The sequence below is a fragment of the Pristiophorus japonicus genome, chromosome 9 (genome assembly GCF_044704955.1).
Source record: "Pristiophorus japonicus isolate sPriJap1 chromosome 9, sPriJap1.hap1, whole genome shotgun sequence".
In the NCBI taxonomy this organism is placed as follows: domain Eukaryota; kingdom Metazoa; phylum Chordata; class Chondrichthyes; family Pristiophoridae; genus Pristiophorus; species Pristiophorus japonicus.
Window position 1 is genome coordinate 205,476,008 of NC_091985.1, and position 25,701 is coordinate 205,501,708.

At 47.1% G+C, this 25,701-nt stretch overlaps 2 pseudogenes; one reads left to right on the plus strand and one right to left on the minus strand.

Moving 5' to 3' along the window:
* Positions 1–242: 242 nt before the first annotated feature.
* LOC139273550 (zinc finger protein 850-like) lies at positions 243–22,402 on the minus strand (annotated as a pseudogene).
* On the plus strand, positions 10,125–19,358 carry LOC139272870 (zinc finger protein 879-like; annotated as a pseudogene).
* Positions 22,403–25,701: the final 3,299 nt, after the last annotated feature.

Consider the following 25,701-nt stretch of genomic DNA (forward strand, 5'->3'; position numbering starts at 1 on the left):
TAAACTGATGTTAAAGTAACATTGCTGCTTTGCCCTGTGACAGTAATATATTATGAGAATATTTCCCATCGGGTGAAATCGAATGTCAGACTTGGACATCTTGTAGATTCATCTTTTAAAAAGTTGTGGGAACTCCGTTCCAAGATGTATTCCACTCAGTTCTGAACAAGTCCTCTATCAGCTCGTCTTATCATTTGAGATATCAAGGACTAGGCACACGGTGTTTAAAAGAAAGCCTATTTATTTGACATTTAAAGAATATTAAACTATAGCCCAGTTGTAGGGTTATTAACATCGGCAGAAACAAACTCCAACTGCCAGAATGAACATGGTTCAGTAACGGATGTGATTAACAGCAGATTCCAACCCCTGGAGTCAATTGTGAACTCGCTGGTGTCTCAGGAGGTCAGATGACACAATGAATCTCTTCCCACACACGGAGCAAGAGAATGGCCTCTCCCCAGTGTGAACTCGCTTGTTGTGTACCAGCAGGTCGGATGACCGAGTGAATCCCTTCCCACATTTGGAGCAAGTAAACAGTCTCTCCCTAGTGTGAACTCGCTGGTGTTTCAGGAGGCCGGATGACAGAGCGAATCCCTTCCCACATTCGGAGCAAGTGAATGGCCTGCCCTCAGTGTGAACTTGCTTGTTGTGTGCCAGCAGGTTGGAGGACTGAGTAAATCCCTTTCCACACTCCGAGCAGGTGAACAACCTCTCCCCAGTGTGAACTAGCTGGTGTTTCTGGAGACTGGCTAGTGCAGTGAATCCCTTCCCACAGACGGAGCAGGTGACCGGCCTCTCCCCAGTGTGAACTCGTTTATGCGCCAGCAGGTTGGATGACCGACTGAATCGCTTCTCACACACGAGGCAGGTGAACAACCTCTCCCCAGTGTGAACTAGCTGGTGTTTCTGGAGACTGGCTAGTGCAGTGAATCCCTTCCCACAGACGGAGCAGGTGACCGGCCTCTCCCCAGTGTGAACTCGTTTATGCGCCAGCAGGTTGGATGACCGACTGAATCGCTTCTCACACACGAGGCAGGTGAACGGTCTCTCCCCAGTGTGAACTCGCTGGTGTTTCAGCAAGCTGGATGTATCAGTGAAACCCTTCCCACACTCGGAGCAGGTGAACGGCCTCTCCCCAGTGTGAACTCGCTGGTGATTCCGCAAGGTGGATAACTGAGCAAATCCCTTCCCACACTCGGAGCAGGTGAACGGCCTCTCCCCAGTGTGAACTCGTTTGTGTGTCAGCAGGCTGGATAACTGAGCGAATCCCTTCTCACACACGGAACAAGTGAACGGCCTCTCCCCGGTGTGAACTTGCTTGTTGTGTGCCAGCAGGTTGGATGACCGAGTGAATCTCTTCCCACATTTTGAGCAAATGAATGGCCTCTCCCCAGTGTGAGCTTGCTGGTGATTCAGGAGGCCGGATGAATGAGTGAATCCCTTCCCACACTCAGAGCAGGTGAACGGTCTCTCCCCAGTATGAATTCGTTGGTGTTTCTGCAGGGTGGATAACTGAGTGAATCCCTTCCCACACTCAGAGCAGGTAAACGGCCTCTCTCCAGTGTGAACTCGTTTATGTGCCAGCAGGTTGGATGACAGAGTGAATCCCTTTCCACACACACAGCAGGTGAACGGCTTCTCCCCGGTGTGAATTCGCTGGTGCATCAGCAGTTTGGATGACTTAGTGAATCCCTTCCCACACACGGAGCAGATGAACGGTTTCTCCCCACTGTGACTGCGTCGATGAATCTCCAGCTCAGACGGGTAATTGAAGCCCTTCCCACATTCCCCACATTTCCACGCTTTTTCCGTGGTGCGGGTGTCCTTGTGCCTTTCCAGGTTGGACGATCAGTTGAAGCCTCGTTCACACACAGAATACGTGTATGGTTTCTCCCCGCTGTGAATGGTGCAATGTTTTTTCAGGCTGTGTAACTGGTTAAAGCCCTTTCTACAGTCAGTGCACTGGAACACTCTCACTCGGGTGTGTGTGTCGGTGCTTTTCCAGTCACACTGATGTTTGAAATCCTTTCCCACAGACAGAACAGACAAGTATTTCTCCTTCCACATTCAAAGGCCGATAATATTCAGGTCCTGATGAATTGAGTGACTCTGTCATATCTTGATATGATGTTTGGTTTGAGTTTCCCATCTATAAATCCTCTCTTTCTAATATCCTGTAAAAGGAGTTTACAAAAGTCATCACTGTAAGTACAGGATAGAAATACAGAACAGACAATTCTAGTTTCTATACAATGTTCCTTCACATGCCTGGGATCATTTAACCCATAACCTAGACTGTTAATCACTTTCAGCTAGGGACTTAGCATGTGCCCCACAGCATCTCTCTCACCTTTGCTGTGCGGATAGAGTATCACGCCTGCAAACCAAGTTTTAAATTTAAATTCACTCAGAAAATGTATTTAACAGAAGATGAACATGTAAACAGATCACGGCCTAATACTCCAGCTCTACATTCACATGAGGAAGTTTGTTATCTAACTCCTCGAGTGGACAAAATAAAGATCCCAAATGTAAGAGTCTCTCGAACTCTTTGTTAAAACCTTTCAAATCTTGCCCGGTTCTTTCCTTGTTACAGAATTCCTCCTCCCTGGTCAAAAACAACTAATTGGAAATTTCCAACCAATTATTTCACTTTCAGAGTTTCAAACTGACCAGATTCTTCTCTCAGAAAATCTCCAAAAAACTATTTGATTTAAACACAGCTCTCCCCTCCTTTAAACCCAGGATTAGAGTTATCCGGGAATTTGAATACCTGACCACAAACATTTTAAAAGGCTGTAACTGATGAAACTTGTAACACTGAAGCCTAATTTCCACTTCCGTGTGCTGGATTCTAAACCTGCGACTGTACATGGGGATTCAAACCGTGAGACTGTACGTGGGGATTCAAACCGTGAGACTGTACATGGGGATTCAAACCGTGAGACTGTACATGGGGATTCTAATCCTGGGACTGTACATGGGGAGTCTAACCCTGGGAGTATACAAGGGGACTCAGCTCTGGGGCTCTTCTGTTAGAATTGTGTGGGATGTAAACGATAAGCTGGGCACTTACCAACGCCTTCAGGAGAGATGGTGAGAAATACGATTTGTGGAGAGTGGGAATAAAATAAATGAGGCAATGATTTCAGTCCTGGGCACTGGAGCCCCGCCCACTAATTGTTGTCCTGCCAAGTTGGCTGCGCATGCGCGGTTACGCCATGAAGTGAGCGGGCTGCACTCTGAACCTTCCCGCCTTCCTGCACAAAGATGGCGGTTAATCGGGGCCTGTTACCGGAAGAAAAAAATCCGTCGCTGCAAACGCGGGAGTTTCGGGTTATTACTCGGGGCTTGCGGCCTACACCAGTTGTTTATGAAGCCTCCCCGCCCACTTGCCGATCGATGACTCCCCTGCGCCCCGCTGATTCTCACCCGGTGTAGAGTCCGGCTCCAGCCTGAGCTCGTCTCACCGTCCGTGTGTCTCCAGTGCTCGCTCTGCGCATGCTCAGCTCACACTGCCCGGGCGATTGACGCCAGCTCCGGAACAATAGGAAGAGCGGGGGCGGAGCTGGAGGACCGAGCGGGCGGTTGGTCCTCCAACCAATCGGAGTGAGAATGAGGCGGAGCTTCCTGCGGTGGGCGGAGCTGAGCCCGGATCTCCCTCAATGAGCATGCGCGGCTGGTACAGCAGACGTTGGTCGAAGAGACGCTTCGGGTAGGTGGTAGGAGATTGTGGGCGCGGGGGAGGATGTGGACCCGTGGTTGGGCCGGGGAGCTTAATAAACACCCGGTGTAGGCCTCAAGCGCGGAATCAGAATGCACAGGCCTCGTGTTTGCCCCGCGGTGACAGGCCCGGGTCAGCGGGATCACTGGCCGCCATCTTGCACAAGGCGGGGTCACGGCGCATGCGCGGCCACCTTGGGCAGGAACAATGAGTGGGCGGAGCTTTGGGATCCCAATGCTCGCGAGACGGAGCAACCTGGGCAACAGGTGCATCATCACCTTACAGCGGTAACTCGGGCAACAGGCTCTTCATCACCTCACAGCAGTAACCTGGGCAACAGGCTCTTCATCACCTCACAGCAGTAACCCGGGCAATAGGCTCTTCATCACCTCACAGCAGTAACCTGGGCAACAGGCTCTTCATCACCTCACAGCAGTAACCTGGGCAACAGGCTCTTCATCACCTCACAGCAGTAACCCGGGCAATAGGCTCTTCATCACCTCACAGCAGTAACCTGGGCAACAGGCTTTTCATCACCTCACAGCAGTAACCTGGGCAACAGGCTCTTCATCACCTCACAGCAGTAACCTGGGCAACAGGCTCTTCATCACCTCACAGCAGTAACCCGGGCAATAGGCTCTTCATCACCTCACAGCAGTAACCTGGGCAACAGGCTTTTCATCACCTCACAGCAGTAACCTGGGCAACAGGCTCTTCATCACCTCACAGCAGTAACCTGGGCAACAGGCTCTTTATCACCTCACAGCAGTAACCCGGGCAACAGGCTCTTCATCACCTCACAGCAGTAACCTGGGCAACAGGCTCTTCATCACCTCACAGCAGTAACCTGGGCAACAGGCTCTTCATCACCTCACAGCAGTAACCTTGCCAACAGGCTCTTCATCACCTCACAGCAGTAACCCGGGCAACAGGCTCTTCATCACCTCACAGCAGTAACCTGGGCAACAGGCTCTTCATCACCTCACAGCAGCAGCCTCTATTTATATTGCGCCTTTAATGTAGTAAAATATCCAAAGGCACTTCACAGGAGTGTTATAATTTGTCACCGAGGCGAAAAGATTTAGAATCATAGAATCACAGAAACTTACAGCATGGAAGGAGGCCATTTCGGCCCATCGTGTCCGTACCGGCCGACAAACAGCTATCCAGGCTAATCCCACTTTCCAGCTCTTGATCTGTAGCCCTGTAGGTTACGGCACTTCAAGTGCAGATCCAAGTACTTTTTAAATGTTATGATGGTTTCTGTCTCGACCACCCTTTTAGGCAGTGAGTTCCAGACTCCCACTAAATTCTGGGTGAAGAAATTTACCCTCTAAACCTCCTACCTGCAGAGTGAGGGAGTTTGAGTTTTGGGCCTAGGCAACAGAAGGCAGGACCACCAATGGTTTAAGTGTTTATAATTAGGGATCCTCAAGAGGGCAGAATTTGAGGAGATCAGATAAATGGGGAGATGTGGGCTTATGAGGCTGAAGGAGATTACAGAGATAGAGAGGGGCGAACCCATGGAGGTATATGTAAACAAGGATGAGTATTTTGAAATTGAGGTGTTGCAAAATGGAGCTAGTGTAGGTCAGCGAGCACAGGGATGATGGATGAACGGGATTTGGTGCGAATTAGGACATGGGCTGCCGAGTTTTGGATGACCTCAGGATAACGTAGGGTAGATTGTGGGAGGCCAGCCAGGAGTTTGTTGGAGTAGTCAAGTCTAGGGGTAACAAAGGCCTGCTTGAGGGCTTCTGCAGCAGATGAGCTGAGGCAAGGGCGGAGACGAGCAATGTTATGGGGGTGGAAATGGGTGTTTAATTAAGGTGCAGATATGTGCTCGGAGCCCATTTCAGGGTCAAATATGACACCAAGTTTGCGAACAGTCTGGTTCAGCCTCAGACAGATGCTAGAGAGAGGGATGGAGTTGGTGGCTAGAGACCGGAGTTTGTGATGGGGAAATTTCTGTTCACCTGCTACTGGATGTTGTACAAGCAGTCTGACAAATTAGAGACTGTGGAGAGGTTGAGAGAAGTGGTGGTGAGGTAGAGCTAGGTGTCGTTAGAATCACAGAATGGTTACAGCACTGAAGGACATTCGGCCTGTCAAACCCTTGCCGGCTCTCTGCAAGAGCACCTCAGCTAGTCCCACTCACTTGCCTTTGCCCCCTAGACCTAAAGATTTCCCTCCTTCAGGTACTTATCCAACTCCCTTTTGACTCAGCCTCCACCACCCCTTCAGGCCGTGCATTCCGGATCCTGACCACTTGCTCTGGTTCTTGACCCTTCCACCAATGGGAACAGTTTCTCTCTATCTACTGTGTCCAGACCCCGCATGATTTTGAACACCTCTGTTAAATCTGCTCTGCTCTAAGGAGAACAACCCCAGCTTCTTAGTTTATCCACATTACTGAAGTCCCTCATCCTTGGCATCATTCCCATAAATCTTTTCTGCACCCTCTCTTAGGCCTTCACATCGCTCCTAAAGTGTGGTGCCCAGAATTGGACACACTACTCCAGTTGAGGCCGAACCAGTCTTTTATACAGGTTGATCATAATTTCCACGCTTTTGTACTCTAAACCTCTATTCATGAAGCCTAGGATCCCGGAAGCGTTTTGAACTGCTTTCATAACCGGTCCTGCCACCTTCAATGATTTGTGCACATAAACCGTTAGATCTCTCAGATATATTCTCGACCTGACATCTGTCATACGCATTCTTTTTCTGCTTCATCCTACTCCCGGGCCGTCTGTGATGTTTGTGGCCTAGAGGAGTCCATGGGCCATGTATATATTCAGTGTGAGAGGTTGCAACCCCTCAATAGTTACCTGAAGGGGCTGCTCCTTAACTCTTGGTTACAATTTAGCTCCGTGCTCCTAATCTTTGGTCGCCCGGTGCGGAGTGAGGGTGAGTAAGACAGAGGTTCTTCTCCTGGGCCTGGCTAAAACAGCAACTTGTAGGTCCAGAATGGGCGGGGCCCGGGGGTGGGTCACTCTGGCTGCCTGCCTCACTTCCACGGTCAAGAAAGGAGGGAGAGCGAAAACGGGGAACTGCGGGCCAGTTAGCCTGACATCAGTCATTGGGAAAATGCTGGAATCCATTACTACAGAAGTGGTAACAGGGCATTTAGAAAATCATGGTCTGGTTATGCAGAGTCAACATGATTTTATGGAAGGGAAATCGTGTTGAACAAATTTATTACCTTTTTAGCAGGGTGGATGAAGGGGAACCAGTGGATGTAATATTGCAGGATTTCCAAAATGCATTTGATGCGCCACATGGAATTGGGGGTAATATATTAGCATGGATAGAGGATTGGTTAACGGATGGAAAACAGAGATTAGGGATAAACGGGTTATTATCCGGTTGGCAGGCTGTAACTAGTGGGGTGCTAGTGCTTTGGTCTCAGCTATTTACAATCTATATTAAACATAATAAGAACATAACATAAGAACATAAGAATTAGGAACAGGAGTAGGCCATCTAGCCCCTCAAGCCTGCTCCGCCATTCAAAAAGATCATGGCTGATCTGGCCGTGGACTCAGCTCCACTTACCCGCCCGCTCCCCATAACCCTTAATTCCCTTATTGGTTAAAAATCTATTTATCTGCGATTTGAATACATTCAATGAGCTAGCCTCAACTGCTTCCTTGGGCAGAGAATTCCACAGATTCACAACCCTCTGGGAGAAGAAATTCCTTCTCAACTCGGTTTTAAATTGGCTCCCCCATATTTTGAGGCTGTGCCCCCTAGTTCTAGTCTCCCCGACCAGTGGAAACAACCTCTCTGCCTCTATCTTGTCTATCCCTTTCATTATTTTAAATGTTTCTATAAGATCACCCCTCATCCTTCTGAACTCCAATGAGTATAGACCCAGTCTACTCAACCTATCATCATAAGGTAACCCCCTCATCTCCGGAATCAGCCCAGTGAATCGTCTCTGTACCCCCTCCAAGGCTAATATATCCTTCCTTAAGTAAGGTGACCAAAACTGCACGCAGTACTCCAGGTGCGGCCTTACCAATACCCTGTACAGTTGCAGCAGGACCTCCCTGCTTGGATGAAGGGATCAAGTACAGTGTATCCAAGTTTGCTGACGATACAAAGCCAGGTGGGAAAGTACGCTGTGAGGAGGACGCAAAGACCCTGCAAAGGGATATGGACAGTTTCAGTGAGTGGGCAATAAGGTGGCAGATGGAACATAATGTGGGGAAATGTGAGGTTATTCACTTTGGTAGGAAGAATAGAAAAACAGAATATTTTTTAAAAAGTGAAAAACTAATAAATGTTAGTGTTCAGAGAGATTTAGGTGTCCTCGCACAGGAAACACAGAGAGCTGGCATGCAGGTACAGTAAGCAATTAGGAAGGCATGTTGGCCTTTATTGCAAGATGGTTGGAGTACAAGAATAAGGAAGTCTTGCTACAACTGTAAAAGGCCTTGGTGAGACCACACCTGCAGTGCACAGTGTTGGGGTCCTTATCTGAGGAAGGGTCTACTTGTCTTAGAGGGAGTGCAATTCACCAGATTGATTCCTGAGTTGGGGGGATTGTCCTAATAGGAGAGATTGAGTAGAATGGGCCTATACTCTCTGGAGTTTAGAAGAATAAGAGGGGATCTCATTGAAAGATGTAAAATTCTGAGGGGCATTGACAGGGTAGATGCTGAGAGGTTGTTTCCCCTGGCTGGAGAATCTAGGAATAGGGCCCACAGTCTCAGGATAAGGGGGTTGGCCATTATAAGACTGAGATGAGGAGGAATTTGTTCACTCAGAGGGTTGTAAATCTTTGAAATTCTCCACCCCAAAGGACTGTGGGTGCTGAGGTGTTGAGTATATTCAAGACTGAGATAGATAGATTGTTGGACTCTGGGGTATCAAGGGATATGGAGATAGGGCAGGAAGGTGGAGCTGAGTTTGAAGATCAGCCATGAGCTTATTGAATGGTGGAGCAGGCTCGAGGGGCCGTATGGCCTATTCCTGCACCTAATTCTTGTGGTCTTTTGCCTTGTCGGTGCCCGGATGGCCCTGGAGAGGGAGCATGTGGTGTGCACTGGTTCCTTGATGCCTTCCGCGACGGTGGCACCTCAGGGTATAGAGTGTCTCATACACACTGGGAACAACATTCTGGTTCAGTTGGGAAGGTGCCCTTTGCTTTTGTTGCTTATTTTGGCTTCTTTTAGTTTGATTGGATCACATGTTTGTGGGAACAAAAGAGGAAAGAATATTCCATAGAAGCTGGAATTGTCTGTTTAGATTTTCTACCTACCCTGGACTTACATTGATGACTTTTGTAAACTCTTTTACAGCGTATTAGAAGGGGAGGATTTACAGACGGGAAACTCAAACCAAACATCACATCAAGATCTGACCGAGTCACTCGATTCATCGTTACCTGAATATCATTGGCCTTTGAATGTGGAAGGAGAAATGTTTGTCTGTTCTATCTGTGAGGAAAGATTTCAAACATTAGTGTGACTGGAAAAGCACCGAGACACACGAGTGATAGTGTTTCAGTGCACTGCCTGAGGAAAGAGCTTTAACCAGTTACGCAGCCGTAAAAAACATTGCACCATTCACAGCAGGGAGAAACCGTACACGTGCTGTGCGTGTGGACAAGGCTTCAACTGATCGTTCAACCTGGAGAGACACAAGGACACCCGCACCATGGAGAAACCGTGGGAATGTGAGGACTGTGGCAAGGGATTCCGTTCCCCGTCCCTGCTGGAAATTCATTGGCGCAGTCACACCGGGGAGAGGCCGTTCACCTGCCCCGTGTGTGGGAAGGGATTCACTATTTCTTCCCAGCTGAAGACACACCAGCGAGTTCACACTGACGAGAGACCTTTTAAATGTCCGGACTGCGGGAAGTGCTTTAAAAGCTCCGGGGAGCTGAGGCGCCATAAACTTGTTCACACTGACGAGAGGCCGTTCACCAGCTCCGTGTGTGGGAAGGGATTCACTTGTTCAGCGAATCTACTGTCACACCAACTTGTTCACTCTGATGAGAGAGCTTTTAAATGTTCTGACTGTGAGAAGAGCTTTAAAACCAAAATTGATCTGCTGAGACACCAGCGAGTACACACTGGGGAGAGGCTGTTTACCTGCTCCATGTGTGGGAAGGGATTCACTCAGTCATCCCAGCTCACTACACACCTCCTTGTTCATACCAGTAAGAGGCCTTTTAAATGTTCTAACTGTGAGAAGAGCTTTAAAAGCAGAAATAGTCTGATGAGACACCAATCTTTTCACACAGGGGAGAGGCCGTTCACCTGCTCTGTGTGTGGGAAGGGATTCACTCAGTCATGCAATCTCACTACACACCAAGTTGTTCACACCAATAAGAAGCCTTTTAAATGTTCTGACTGAGAAGAGCTTTAAAAGCAGAAATCAGCTGATGATGCACCAACGCACTCACACTGGGGAGAGGCCGTTCACCTGCTCAGAGTGTGGGAAGAGATTCACTCGTTCATCCAGCCTCACTGCACACCAAGTTGTTCACTCTGATAAGAGACCATATAAATGTTCTGACTGTGAGAAGAGCTTTAAAACCAAAATGGAGCTGATGATACACCAACGTATCCACACAGGGGAGAGACCATTCATCTGCTGTGTGTGTGGAAAGCGATTCACTCAGTCATCCAACCTCACTGTACACCAGCTTGTTCACACCAATAAGAGACCATTTAAATGTTCTGACTGTGAGAAGAGCTTTAAAATCAGAAATCATCTGATGATGCACCAACGCACTCACACTGGGGAGAGGCCGTTCACCTGCTCTGTGTGTGGGAAGGGATTCTCTGATCCATCCAACCGGCTGAAACACCAGCAAGTTCACATGTGACTGCAGGGTTGGATTCTGCTGTTAATCACATCGGGACTGAACCTTGTTCATTCTGACAATTGGGCTGTGTGTCCCTGTAACTGGGCCGGAGTTTAATTTTCTGGATATCTGACATAGCTTTCTGGATATAGCTTTGGTTCCAACACACAGTTTGTCGATTCCTTGATTTTTCCAATATAAGAGGAGACTAATTGTTGTCCTGTTACCAACTGTTCCTTTTTTGGAGCTTTTCTCCTCCATTTAACAAAGACCTGTCCTTATGCAGCACCTCACATGACCTCAGGATGTCCCAAAGTGCTTTACAGCCAATGAAATACCACAACATCAATGTACATTTGAAGTACATTCACTGTTGTATCAGAAATGCAGCAGATGATTTGTGCACAGCAAGCTGCTATGAACAGCAATGGCCAGATAATCAGTTTGAGTGATATTGGTTGAGAGCTGATGGGGCCTCGGTTGAAATCCTGTGCTGTACCTGCCCTGGGAGTGTTTGATGGGACAGTGTGGAGGAAGCTTTACTCTGTATCTAACCCGTGCTGTACCTGACTGGAGAGTGTTTAGGCACACACTAGGTGCTCAGAATATCCCATTTCCCCAGCACTGACATCCATAACCTCGATGAGAACAAAATTTAACCCAAAGATAAGAGAAACCCATCAGCTTCTCCCTGGACACAGATCCGGAGAGACAGTGAGTGTCCCGAATATTGTTGTACAGAGTGTTCGATAGTTCCTTTCTGGGTCTGAGCCTTTTGGTGATGATTTGAATTTGATGCCCTCGAGTTACTGACTCACCGACTGGTGGAAATAGTTTATCCTCATTTACCTGATCAAATTTTGAACACCTCCCTCAGATCTCCAATTCCCCTTTGTTCTAATGAAAAGAGCCCCAGTTTCTCCAATCTCCCCAATAACTAAAGGCTCTTGTCCCTGGTATCATCTCAGTGAATCTCTCTGCACCCTCTCCATGGCCTTGACATCCTTCCTGGTGTAAGATGCCCTAAAGCCTGACACAATATTCGACCTGCAGCCTAACCAATGATTTGTGCAGGTTTACATGACCTTTGCCCTTTTGTACTCCACACCCCTATTTATAAAACCTAGGATCCCATGTGCTTTTTAAACCACTTTATCAACTTGTCCTCCTACTTTTCAAGGTTTCTGTATCTGATCCCCTTGTAGGTTTGAGAGATATTAACATAACATGGCTAAAACACATTGACATAAACTGGCTGATATAATGTGTATAGCGTGAAAGAGAAGTTTAGTCTGAGTTAGAAACTCAAACAATCGATTCGCTGCAGACAGGTTGCCATGGCAACACTGATAAGACATTCCATTCACTGAACCCACTGTTGGAATCTGTAATCAGATCAGGGGAAAGAACAGGGTTTGTCTGTTAGTAACCACAATGTAAGCTCAAACCAGAGTGAGTAACACAATAGATTAGATTATAACATGTGATGTTTATACCTATAATTGTGAAACTATAAAAAATAACAACTAACAGCAGGCAGGGGAGTTTAGGGATGATGAGAAAATTACTGAAGAAAAGTAACTGCTGTGAACCAGGGAAAGTGTCCTTGTAAATCACAGATTAGAGAAATTCCAGCTGTCTTTTCCCAGCTTCCTGCCAAAACCCAGCAGAGAAGACAAAGAAGAGTCTGGTGCCAGAGGTGGATCACTGCAGGGTATAAAAGTGACGGGAGACTGATGTAAGGGGGCAGTCAGGACTGGAGACACCGGAGATCAAGCTCAGGGCACCCGAGGTTCTATCCAGTGGGCTGACATCGTGTCAGTTACTGTGGACATGCGGGACTTGCATGTTTACTCTGATAGAAACATAGACATAGAAAATAGGTGCAGGAGTAGGCCATTCGGCCCTTCAAGCCTGCACCGCCATTCAATGAGTTCATGGCGGAACATGCAACTTCAGTTCCCCATTCCTGCTTTCTCGCCATACCCCTTGATCCCCCTAGTAGTAAGGACTACATCTAACTTCTTTTTGAATATATTTAGTGAATTGGCCTCAACAACTTTCTGTGGTAGAGAATTCCACAGGTTCACCACTCTCTGGGTGAAGAAGTTTCTCCTCATCTCAGTCCTAAATGGCTTACCCCTTATCCTTAGACTGTGATCCCTGGTTCTGGACTTCTCCAACATTGGGAACATTCTTCCTGCATCTAACCTGTCTAAACCCGTCAGAATTTTAAACGTTTCGATGAGATCCCCTCTCATTCCAGTGAATACAAGCCCAGTTGATCCAGTCTTTCTTGATATGTCAGTCCCGCCATCCCGGGAATCAGTCTGGTGAACCTTCGCTGCACTCCCTCAATAGCAAGAATGTCCTTCCTCAAGTTAGGAGACCAAAACTGTACACAATACTCCAGGTGTGGCCTCACCAATGCCCTGTACAACTGTAGTAACACCTCCCTGTCCCTGTAGTCAAATCCCCTCGCTATGAAGGCCAACATGCCATTTGCTTTCTTAACCGCTTGCTGTACCTGCATGCCAACATTCAATGACTGATGTACCATGACACCCAGGTCTCGTTGCACCTCCCCTTTTCCTAATCTGTCACCATTCAGATAATAGTCTGTCTCTCTGTTTTTACCACCAAAGTGGATAACCTCACATTTATCCACATTATACTTCATCTGCCATGCATTTGCCCACTCACCTAACCTATCCAAGTCACTCTGCAGCCTCATAGCATCCTCCTCGCAGCTCACATTGCCACCCAACTTAGTGTCATCCGCAAATTTGGAGATACTACATTTAATCCCCTCGTCTAAATCATTAATGTACAATGTAAACAGCTGGGGCCCCAGCACAGAACCTTGCGGTACCCCACTAGTCACTGCCTGCCATTCTGAAAAGTACCCATTTACTCCTACTCTGCTTCCTGTCTGACAACCAGTTCTCAACCCACGTCAGCACACTACCCCCATTCCCACGTGCTTTAACTTTGCACATTAATCTCCTGTGTGGGACCTTGTCGAAAGCCTTTTGAAAGTCCAGATATACCACATCTACTGGAAACACCCTCAAACAATTCCAGAAGATTTGTCAAGCATGATTTCCCTTTCACAAATCCATGCTGACTTGGACCTATCATGTCACCTCTTTCCAAATGCGCTGCTATGACATCCTTAGTAATTGATTCCACCATTATACCCACTACTGATGTCAGGCTGACCGGTCTATAATTCCCTGTTTTTAAAAAGTGGGGTTACATTGGCTACCCAACACTCCATAGGAACTGATCCAGAGTCTATGGAATGTTGGAAAATGACTGTCAATGCATCCGCTATTTCCAAGGCCACCTCCTTTAGTACTCTGGGATGCAGACCATCAGGCCCTGGGGATTTATCGGCCTTCAATCCCATCAATTTCTCCAACACAATTTCCCGACTAATAAGGATTTCCCTCAGTTCCTCCTTCTTACTAGACCCTCTGACCCCTTTTATATCCGGAAGGTTGTTTGTGTCCTCCTTAATGAATACCGAACCAAAGTACTTGTTCAATTGGTCTGCCATTTCTTTGTTCCCAGTTATGACTTCCCCTGATTCTGACTGCAGGGGATCTATGTTTGTCTTTACTAACCTTTTTCTCTTTACATATCTATTGAAGCTTTTGCAGTCCGTCTTAATGTTCCCTGCAAGTTTCCTCTTGTACTCTATTTTCCCTGCCCTAATCAAACCCTTTGTCCTCCTCTGCTGAGTTCTAAATTTCTTCCAGTCCCCGGGTTCGCTGCTATTTCCGGCCAATTTATATGCCACATCCTTGGCTTTAATACTATCCCTGATTTCCCTTGATAGCCACGGTTGAGCCATCTTCCCTTTTTTATTTTTACGCCAGACAGGGATGTACAATTGTTGTAGTTCATCCATGCGGTCTGTAAATGTCTGCCATTGCCCATCCACTGTCAACCACTTAAGTATCATTTGCCAGTCTATCCTAGCTAATTCATGCCTCATACCTTCAAAGTTACCCTTCTTTAAGTTCTGGACCATGGTCTCTGAATTAACTGTTTCATTCTCCATCCTAATGTAGAATTCCACCGTATTATGGTCACTCTTCCCCAAGGGGTCTCGCACAATGAGATTGCTAATTAATCCTCTCTCATTACACAACACCCAGTCTAAGATGGCCTCCCCTCTAGTTGGTTCCTCGACATATTGGTCCAGAAAACCATCCCTTATGCACTCCAGGAAATCCTCCTCCACCGTATTGCTTCCAGTTTGGTTAGCCCAATCTATATGCATATTAAAGTCACCCATGATAACTGCTGCACCTTTATTGCATGCACCCCTAATTTCCTGTTTGATGCCCTCCCCAACATCACTACTGCTGTTTGGAGGTCTGTACACAACTCCCACTAACGTTTTTTGCCCTTTGGTGCTCTGCAGCTCTACCCATATAGATTCCACATCATCCAAGCTAATGTCCTTCCTAACTATTGCATTAATCTCCTCTTTAACCAGCAATGCTACTCCACCTTCTTTTCCTTTTATTCTATCCTTCCTGAATGTTGAATACCCTTGGATGTTGAGTTCCCAGCCCTGATCATCTTGGAGCCACGTCTCTGTAATCCCAATCACATCATATCTGTTAACATCTATTTGCAGTGTTAATTCATCCACCTTATTACGGATACTCCTTGCATTAAGACACAAAGCCTTCAGGCTTGTTTTTTTAACACCCTTTGTCCTTTTAGAATTATGATGTAGTGTGGCCCTTTTTGTCTCTTGCCTTTGTTTGCCTGGCCTTCCACTATTGCTTTTTACCTTTCTACCATCTGTTTCTGACTCCATATTATTTCGCCCTGTCTCGCTGCATAGGTTCCCATCCCCCTGCCATATTAATTTAAACACTCCTGAACTGCATTAGCAAATGTTACCCCTAGGATATCAGTTGTGGTAGAGCACAGAGAATCTGGTCAAATTATATTTCTTAAGATATTAAAATTGCTAATAATAATCATTGAACATATTTAAGGTGGAGATAGACAGAGTTTTGAAAGATTAAGAGAGTCAAGGGTTATGGGGAGAGGGCAGGGAAGTGGAGTTGAGGCCAGGATCAGATCAGCCATGATCTTATTGAATGGTGGAGCAGGCTCGAGGAGCCAGATGGCCTACTCCTGCTCCTATTTCTTATGTTCTTATGTTCTAACACTAGACTCTCAGTCCTTAATAAGATAAGGAATTAGCTAGAATCTTACAACCCTAAATCTCTCTGCTCCTCTGCTCCATTGAAAGTTTTACCATTTCCTCCCAAAATCTATCACAGCATATTTCTCTGAATTAAATTTCATTTCACATCTACCTGCCCCAATTACTAACCTGTGTATTGACAATGAAGGCACTTAAAGTACTCTTCACAGTTGGCCATGGGCCCTTTTTGGTGTTCCCTGGGGATTTTTATCGTGTGCCCCATATACCCAAGCCCAGATTATTTTTCTATATTGAGAAGAGCATTGGTCCCAACACTGACCCTGGGGACACCACTGTTTACATCCCTCCAGTCTGAAGAACATCCATTAACCACTACTCTCTGTTTTCTGCCTTTTACCCAACTTCCTCTCCACACTGCCCCACTCCCTTTAATACCGTGAGCCTTAATTTGATCAACAAGCCTCCTGTCCGGCACCTTATCAAACACCTTTTGACAATCCATCTACACAACCTCCACTGCATTTCCTTTCTCACTGCATTGTGTTATTTCCTGAATCCCTGCTGTCTGTCCTGAATTAATACATTTCACAAACAAATGTTGCAATGTTTGCTCCACCCTTCAGGGTTCCATCTGTTTAAAGCCACAACAGGAAGGTCCCGTTTCCTCCTGGAGTTTGAGAGAAATCAGCTTTAACAATGGGGCAGAGTTTCAGCCAATCAGGGACATCCGGGCTCAGCCCCGCCCACTGGGTGCCGCAAGCCCCGCCCCTCGGACACTGATTGGTTGGAAGACCAGCCGACTACTTGCTCTGGCCCCGCCCCCGCTTTTCCTAACCCCTGGGGGGTCTTCACACACACCAAGTGTGGGCCCAGACCCGAGAGACAACACTCCGCATTATCCACCTCCTCACAACTACCCGCCAGTTTCAGACACAAACTCCAGGTCAACCAGGAAGTGCCAGGAAATCCCCAACGAGTCAGGAGCGTGTGTAAATGTAGGAGAAATGGGGACTGGTCAGGGAGTGTCTGTAAATGGAGGAGAAATGTGGACTGGTCAGGGAGCGTCTGTAAATGGAGGAGAAATGTGGACTGGTCAGGGAGCATCTGTAAATGGAAGCAAAATGGGGTCTGGTCAGGGAGTGTCTGTAAATATAGGAGAAATGGGGACTGGTCAGAGAGCGTCTGTAAATATAGGAGAAATGGGGTCTGGTGAGGGAGTGTCTGTAAATATAGGAGAAATGGGGACTGGTCAGGGAGTGTCTGTAAATATAGGAGAAATGGGGACTGGTCAGAGAGCGTCTGTAAATATAGGAGAAATGGGGTCTGGTGAGGGAGTGTCTGTAAATATAGGAGAAATGGGGACTGGTCAGGGAGTGTCTGTAAATATAGGAGAAATGGGGACTGGTTAGGGAGCGTCTAAATGGAGGAGAAATGGGGACTGGTCAGGGAGCGTCTGTAAATGGAGGAGAAGTGGGGTCTGGTCAGGGAGTGTCTGTAAATGGAAGAGAAATGGGGACTGGTCAAGGAGCATGTGTAAATGGAGGAGAAATGGGGAATGGTCAGGGAGCATCCGTAAATGGAGAAATGGGGACTGGTCAGGGAGTGTCTGTAAATGGAGGAGAAATGGGGACTGGTCAGGGAGCATCTGTAAATGGAGGAGAAATGGGGACTGGTCAGGGAGTGTCTGTAAATGGAGGAGAAATGGGTACTAGTTAGGGAGCGTCTGTAAATGGAGAAATGGGGACTGGTCAGGGAGTGTCTGCAAATGGAGGAGAAATGGGTACTGGTTAGGGAGCGTCTGTAAATGGAGAAATTGGGACTGGTCAGGGAGCGTCTGTAAATGGGGACTGGTCAGCGAGCGTCTGTAAATGGAGAAATGGGGACTGTCAGGGAGTGTCTGTAAATGGAGAAATGGGGACTGGTTAGGGAGCGTTTGTAAATGGAGGAGAAATGGGGACTGGTCAGGGAGCGTTTGTAAATGTAGGAGAAATGGGGACGGTCAGGGAGTGTCTGTAAATGGAGAAATGGGGACTGGTCAGGGAGCGTTTGTAAATGTAGGAGAAATGGGGACGGTCAGGGAGTGTTTGTAAATGGAGAAATGGGGACTGGTTAGGGAGCGTTTGTAAATGTAGGAGAAATGGGGACTGGTCAGGGAGCGTTTATAAATTAAGGCAAAATTATTATTTTAGTTATCAAATGTACCAGTGATTTGAATGGGACTCTTTCCTTGTCCCAGCTCTTGTAAATACAAGCTGTAATGGGGCCGGACTCTCAGGAGGCTCCCACGCTGGCTGTTCATGTGTCAGTGATCTCCCATTAGATTAATGTGCTTCTGCTGGGTATATGTTTAATAAAGTGCCCAAAGCATTTCACAAAAGGTGGGGAACCAGTGAGTGTGGAATTGAACCCACCAGAGTTAGCACCTTCACGGGAGGAGAGGGAGGGGAACCAGTGAGTGTAGAACTGAACCCAGACAGAGTCAGCACCTTCAGGGGAGGAGAGGGAGGGGAACCAGTGAGTGCAGAACTGAACCCAGACAGAGTCAGCACCTTCAGGGGAGGAGAGAAGTCGACCACAAGGGAAAACGTTGCAGATGGTGCAATGGATTTGGGCTTCAGTACAGGAAGGAGGGAGAGTGTGTGGGACGGGGATTTACAACTTTAGGGGAAAGAAGAGAGGAAAGAATGTTCCATTTAAACTAGAATTGTCTCTTCTGAATTTCTATCCTGTACTTAGTGATGATTTTTGTAAACTCCTTTTACAGTGTATTAGAAGGGGAGGATTTGCAGACGAGAAAATCAAACCAAACATATAGTCAAGATCTGACAGAGTCACTCGTTTCATCACCACCTGAATATCATCGGCCTTTGAATGTGGAAGGAAAAATGTTTGTCTGTTCTGTCTGTGGGAAAAGATTTCAAACATCAGTGTGACTGGAAAAGCACCGAGACACACACACCCGAATGAGAGTGTTCCAGTGCACTGCCTGAGGAAAGAGCTTTAACCAGTTACACATCGCACCATTCACAGCGGGGAGAAACCGTACAGGTGTTCTTTGTGTGGACGAGGCTTCAACTGATCATCCAACCTGGAGAGACACAAGGACACCCGCACCACGGAGAAACCGTGGGAATGTGTGGACTGTGGGAAGGAATTCAGTTACCCGTCTGAGCTGGAAACTCATCGCTACAGGCACACTGGGGGGAGGCTGTTCATCTGCTCCATGTGTGAGAAGGGATTCACTAATTCATCACACCTTCTGAAACACCAACAGGTTCACACTGATGAGAAACCTTTTAAATAATCCGACGGTGTGAACTGGTTTAAAAGCACTGAGGATCTGATTCAACACCAGCGAGTTCACACTGACGAGAAACAGTTCAGTTGCTCTCACCGTGGGAAGAGGTTCAGTCATTCACCCTCATTGCACAACAATGCACTCACACTGGGGGGGGAGGCCATTTACCTGCCCCATGTGTGGGAAGGGATTCGCTTGCTCATCCACGCTGCTGACACACCAGCGAGTTCACACTGGAGAGAGGCCGCTCACCTGCTCTGTGTGCGGAAATCGATTTGTGTGCTCATCCACGCTGCAAAATAAGGGGTAGGACATTTAGGACAGAGATGAGGAGAAATTTCCTCACTCAGAAGATGGTGAATCTTTGGAAATCTCTACTCCAGAGAGCTGTAGATGCTCAGCCGTTGAGTAGATTCAAGACAGAAGGCGATCATTTTTGGGGAACTAAGGGAATTAAGGGATATGGGGATAGTGCAGGAAGATGGAGTTTAGGTAGAAGATCAGCCATGATCTTCTTAAATGGCGGAGCAGACCCGAAGGGCCAAAATGACCTACTCCGGCTCCTATCTGTTATGTTCTTATGCACCCTGCATGGAGAGCCCTCCACTGGGGATCCCCGCCTCCACTGGACAGCAAGATGACCCGCCATTCGACTGAGACTGGGCAATGAACAAAATTCATCAATGATACAGAGACCTGAGTGCCCAGGTTCTCAGCCCTGGGGCCAAGTACACTGGCCACCACTTTTCCATCACTAACTCGCACCTTAGGCCCGGCCCAGTCTGGCTCAGTCACTAAATGCTTTCTAGCTGTGATTCTAACTCTGATAGAAAGCTATCAGGCCTCATTGTATTGTACGACCTATCGGAGAGGCTTTTAATGGCTTTAATAAACTGGCAATAAGATTATTTAAAAAACTGGAAAGAGGTGAAAATGCCACTAGCGCTGCCTCAAAACTCAGAGAAATCCACTTCATCAATGTCCCTGTCCAGGACTCAATCTCCACCCCCTCCCACCACTGGTTCACTGTGTCTGCAGTATGTACCGTCTGACAAAATGACCACGGTCAGGTCGTGTGGAGTCAAAGGTCAGGTAACAGAATGGATGAAAATATGGCAACAAACTGCCCTCAACTTCAACAAATGATTTCTGTTTAGCAGCCATTTTTCCATCCACTCTGCTGCCTGGCCCTTCACTCCACGCGGCCTGACTTTGGTCATCTTGTAGATCTTACATACTGTTGTGGATAGCAAGCTGGTTATAAAACAAGAAACAGAGAGTAGGGGTTAAGAGTAGCTACTCAGACTGGCAAAGGGTGGGAGTGGTGTTCCACAGGGATCTGTGCTGGGACCACTGTTCTGGCAATAGGTGGGAGGTGGTGTTCCACAGGGATCGGTGCTGGGACCATTGTTCTGGCAATAGGTGGGAGGTGGTGTTCCACAGGGATCGGTGCTGGGACCACTGTTCCGGCAATAGGTGGGAGTTGGTGTTCCACAGGGATCGGTGCTGGGACCACGGTTCTGGTAATAGGTGGGAGGTGATGTTCCACAGGGATCAGTGCTGGGACCACTGTTCTGGCAATAGGTGGGAGGTGGTGTTCCACAGGGATCGGTGCTGGGACCACTGTTCTAGCAATAGGTGGGAGGTGGTGTTCCACAGGGATCGGTGCTGGGACCACTGTTTTTCACCATTTAAATAAAGGATTTGGACTCAGGAATCAGAAGTACAATTTCCAAATTTTTAGATGACACAAATTGGGAGGTAGAGTTAATACTGAGGAAGACTGTGACAAAATGCAAGACATTAATAAGTTTGCAGAATGCGTGTGTAATTGGGAAATGAATTTCAGTATAGATCAGTGTGAGGTGGTGCGTTTTGGTAGGAAGAATAAGGAGGCCATATTCTATTTGGGAAATAAGAGTATAAATGGGGTTGAGCGGCAAAGGGATCGAGCGGTACAGATACACAAATCACTAAAAGTAGCGACGCGGGTTAATACAGCCATTTAAAAAGTAAACAAAGCACTGGGGTTCATTTCTAAAGGAGCCTTCTGTTCCATGCCCAGGAGTCTGAACCATGGAAGAGAGCACTGGGAACATTTCTTACACAGCTCAAGATTAACCTGCATGGCGACTTTGCTGTCAGTGCAGACAGACGAGAAAGACCAACGTGCTGTTTGCCCCTCTCAGTGTGGCCCTGAAGGACTGTGTCCAGGCTGAAGTTCTGTTCCCACCGTATGATCCTACCCCCAGATTGTCCTCTCTGAGCTCCAGCCAGGTGATGCTAAACACTCAGGTGGGAAAGACAAAAATCTACAGCAATGTGTTTAAAGCAAAGCTGATTTATTTCCCATTCATCCAGAATATTAAACTCCAGCCCAGTTATAGGGTTATTAACATCAGCAGAAACAAACCCCAACTGTCAGAATGAACATGGTTCAGTCCTGGATGTGATTAACAGCAGCAATAACAGCAGAATCCAACCCCCGCAGTCACTTGTGAACTCGCTGGTGTGTCAGCAGGTTGGATGAACGAGTGAATCCCTTCCCACACTCAGAGCAGGTGAACGGCCTCTCCCCTGTGTGAACACGTTGATGGCAGCTCAGTTCCTGGAACTTTTATAGCACTTCCTGCATTCTGGGCATTTAAAAGGTCTCTCGTCAGTGTGAACTCGCTGGTGTCTCAAAAGGTCGGATGACTGAGTGAATCCCTTCCCACACTCAGAACAGGTGAACGGCCTCTCCCCAGTGTGAGTGCGCTGGTGTACAGCGAGTTTAGATGATTGACTGAACCCAGTCCCGCAGTGAGAGCACCTGAATGGTCTCTCCCCACTGTGAACATGTTGATGGTATGTCAGTTCCCCAGATCTTTTATAGCAGTTCCCACAGTCCGGACATTTAAAAGGTCTCTCGTCAGTGTGAACTCGCTGGTGTATCAGAAAGTGGGATGAACGAGTGAATCCCTTCCCACACTCGGAGCAGGTGAACGGCCTCTCCCCAGTGTGAACTCGCTGGTGTGTCAGCAGGCTGGATAACTGAGTGAATCCCTTCCCACACTCGGAGCAGGTGAATGGCCTCTCCCCAGTGTGAACTCGCTGGTGTGTCAGCAGGCTGGATAACTGAGTGAATCCCTTCCCACACTCGGAGCAGGTGGATGACCTCTCCATCCGGTGTGACTGCGCTTGTGTCTCGATAGGCCAGAGATTTGGCTGAAGCCTCGTCCACACACAGAACACGTGTACACTTTCTCCCCACTGTCAACGGTGCTTTTTGCTTCCATATTGAGAGGCCGATGATATTCAGGTCCCGATGAATCGAGTGACGCTGTCAGATCTTGATACGGTCTGCGATTTGAGTTTCCCGTCTGCAAATCCTCCCCTTCTAATACCCTGTAAAATTAATTTAAAACAGAAAAAAGGGAGTTTGAGAGAGAAAACAAAGAGGCAGATTAGTAATTTGAATTTAATGAATCTGCTACTTTGTGGGGTATGCATGACAACAAAGTGACCTTGAAAGCGGCCGGATTGTCGTAAAAACCCAACTGGTTCACTAATGTCTGACTCTGGCTGGGTTCAGTTCTACACTCACTGGTTCCTCTCCCCCTCCCCCCCTGAATGTGCTGACTCTGGCTGGGTTCAGTTCTACACTCAGCAGTTTCTCTCCAATATGTGACCCATGTGCCCAATGTCCATGTGTGAAACTCGACAGTGAGTGTCGACAGGCTATTCCATTGCCCTCGCCTGAGGCCTCACATGTGCATTTTCCAGCAGGGTCACTGGACTATCCTCCCAATGGCTCAGTGGGTACAGGCACTGACCAGTGTGACTGAGTCATAGGAACAGGAGGGGCCCAGGTTTAATCCCCTCGGCGTATCCTCCCCTTCTAAACCCCTGTAAAAGCTGTTTACAAAAGTCATCACTGTAAGTAGGAACATAGAAAGAGGAATAGGCCATTCGGCCCCTTGAGCCTGTTCAATTGGCCCCCAGCCTCAGTTATATGGGCAACATCGAGTTCTGCATTTCCATTAGCCTTTAAGAACACAAGAAATTGGAGCAGGAGTAGGCCCATTGGCCCCTCGAGCCTGCTCCACCATTCAGTAAGATCATGGCTGATCTTCTACCTCAACTCCACTCTGGTTACCGACCCTTCTGACACTGAAAATTGTTTCTCCTTATTAAGATGATTGGCAGGCTGGAGGAGGTTACAGAGATAGGGAGGGGCGAGGCCTTGGAGGGATTTGAACAAGAGGAGGAGTATTTTAAAGGCTGAAGCCACCAGCCGTCTCCCCCAGTGCAGAATGTGACTCACTACGAACAGGAAGGATTTTTGTTTAACTACTAAAGATGCATAATGAGGGGGAAATCAATCTCTGTACCTTTAACTTACAGCAACTTGGAAAGAGGGAAATCTTTAAACACCTGGTCCACTTGGCACTGAAGTTTCTGAAACTCATAATAGGAACTCCAGGGAAACAAAATAGCTGTGTTGATAAAGGATGGAATCACTGCAATAGTGGGAGACGACATTGGCTCAAATGATCAGGATGTTGAAACAGTTTGGGTGGAGATAAGGAATAATAAGGGGAAAAAATCACTGGTGGGCGTAGTCTATAGGCCTCCTAACAGTAGCAACTCTGTTGGTCGGAGTATAAACCAAGCAATAGTGGGTGCTTGTAAAAAGGGAACAGCAATAACCATGGGTGATTTTAACCTCCGTATTGATTGGACAAATCAAATTGGTCAGGGTAGCCTTGAGGAAGAGTTCATAGAGTGCATAAGGGACGGGTTCCTTGAACAATATGTAATGGAACCAACCAGGGGGCTGGCTATCTTAGATCTAGTCCTGTGTAATGAGACAGGATTAATAAACAATCTCCTGGTAAAGGATCCCCTTGGAATGAGTGACCATAGCATAGTTGAATTTCAGATTCAGATGGAGGGCGAGAAAGTTGGATCTCAAACCAGCGTACCAAGCTTAAATAAAGGAGACTACAAAGGTATGAGGGCAGAGTTGCCTAAAGTGGACTGGGAAAATAGATTAACGTGTAGGACGGTTGATGAACAGTGGTGTACATTTAAGGAGCTAGTTCATAACTCTCAAGAAAAATATATTTCAGTGAGGAGGAAAGGGTGTAAAAGAAAAAATAGCCATCTGTGGCAAAATAAAGAAATAAAGGACGGTATCCAATTAAAAACAAGGGCATACAAAGTGGCCAAAACTAGTGGGAGGACAGACGATTGGGAAGCTTTTAAAAGCCAGCAAAGAATGACTAAAAAAATTATTAAGAAAGGGAAGATAGACTATGAAAGTAAACTCGCACGAAATATAAAAACAGATAGCAAAACTACGACAGTAATATAACAGAACCAACCCCTAAACAATAACAAAAAACAAAACAAAAAATGTATTTATAAACATTTTTTTTTAATTATTTAACTCAAAAACAAAAATTTATGGAAAATAAGGGAAAAGGAGATATAAGGCAGAAAAGAAACAAACAAACCACGAGGAAATTAAAACATTAGCCCCCGCCCTACAAAAAATCCCCACCCCAAACCACGGACATTGAACTAGGTAAGGCATCACATGCTACACACTAACAAAGAGAAGGCGGACTCTACATTTTCACAGAACAAACAGATAGGACAACAGACCACACAGAGAGAACACATCAGAAGGAGAAATAAGAACCAGAAGACCAGACAAAGCAAACAATTAACACCACATCACTGAGAAAAACAGTAGGTTTAAATAGTTCTTGTCCCTCCTCACAGCCCTTCTCGTTTTGACTGACCTAGTGGAAGGTAAGGAGTTCTAAACCCTCCATAACCTCTCACTAAGCTTTTCGATCTAATACTCTCTGACTGTTGAATCCCCACCACCCGCCTGTTTGCTTTCCCTGGCCTCAGATGAAGCCTCAGTAAGTGTGAAACGTTAGGTCTACAGACTACAATCAGCCACCTTGCCGACGGATCGTGAAGTGAGTTTCAATCCTCCCCACTAAAAATCCCCCTCTGACCTTTTTCTCCCCCCTCCCTGGTGGATTTCTCTCTCACTCTATCCAGATTTCAGACCCATGGTGCTGTCTTTAAAAAAACCTCTCTCTCATTTTTCTCCACTTCTAAATAAAACCTTTCCTGTACCAGCTCTAACTGTACCATTAGTTAGAACTAAATAATGTAAGTGTATGCTGCGGTGCCGTGATTTCCCTGTTCCCCCTTGTCCCCCCGCTCCCCCCTCACACACCCCCAACCGATAATTATTGCTGTTGACCCGTAGTGTACACATACAAAAATAAATTGAAAAACAAGAAAAAATTGCGTCCTAAATTCACCCCCCCGCCCAGCCCCAACACGGTCAGTCAACACGGCACAGACCCTGATCAACCCACCAAAACCATTCACAATTTAAGGGCCATAATCCCCCTTCCCCACCATACAGCCCAGTCATTGATAATCCCCCTTCCCCACCATACAGCCCAGTCATTGATAATCCCCTTCCCCACCCTACAGCCCAGTCATTGATAATCCCCTTCCCCACCCTACAGCCCAGTCATTGATAATCCCCTTCCCCACCCTACAGCCCAGTCATTGATAATCCCCCTTCCCCACCATACAGCCCAGTCATTGATAATCCCCTTCCCCACCCTACAGCC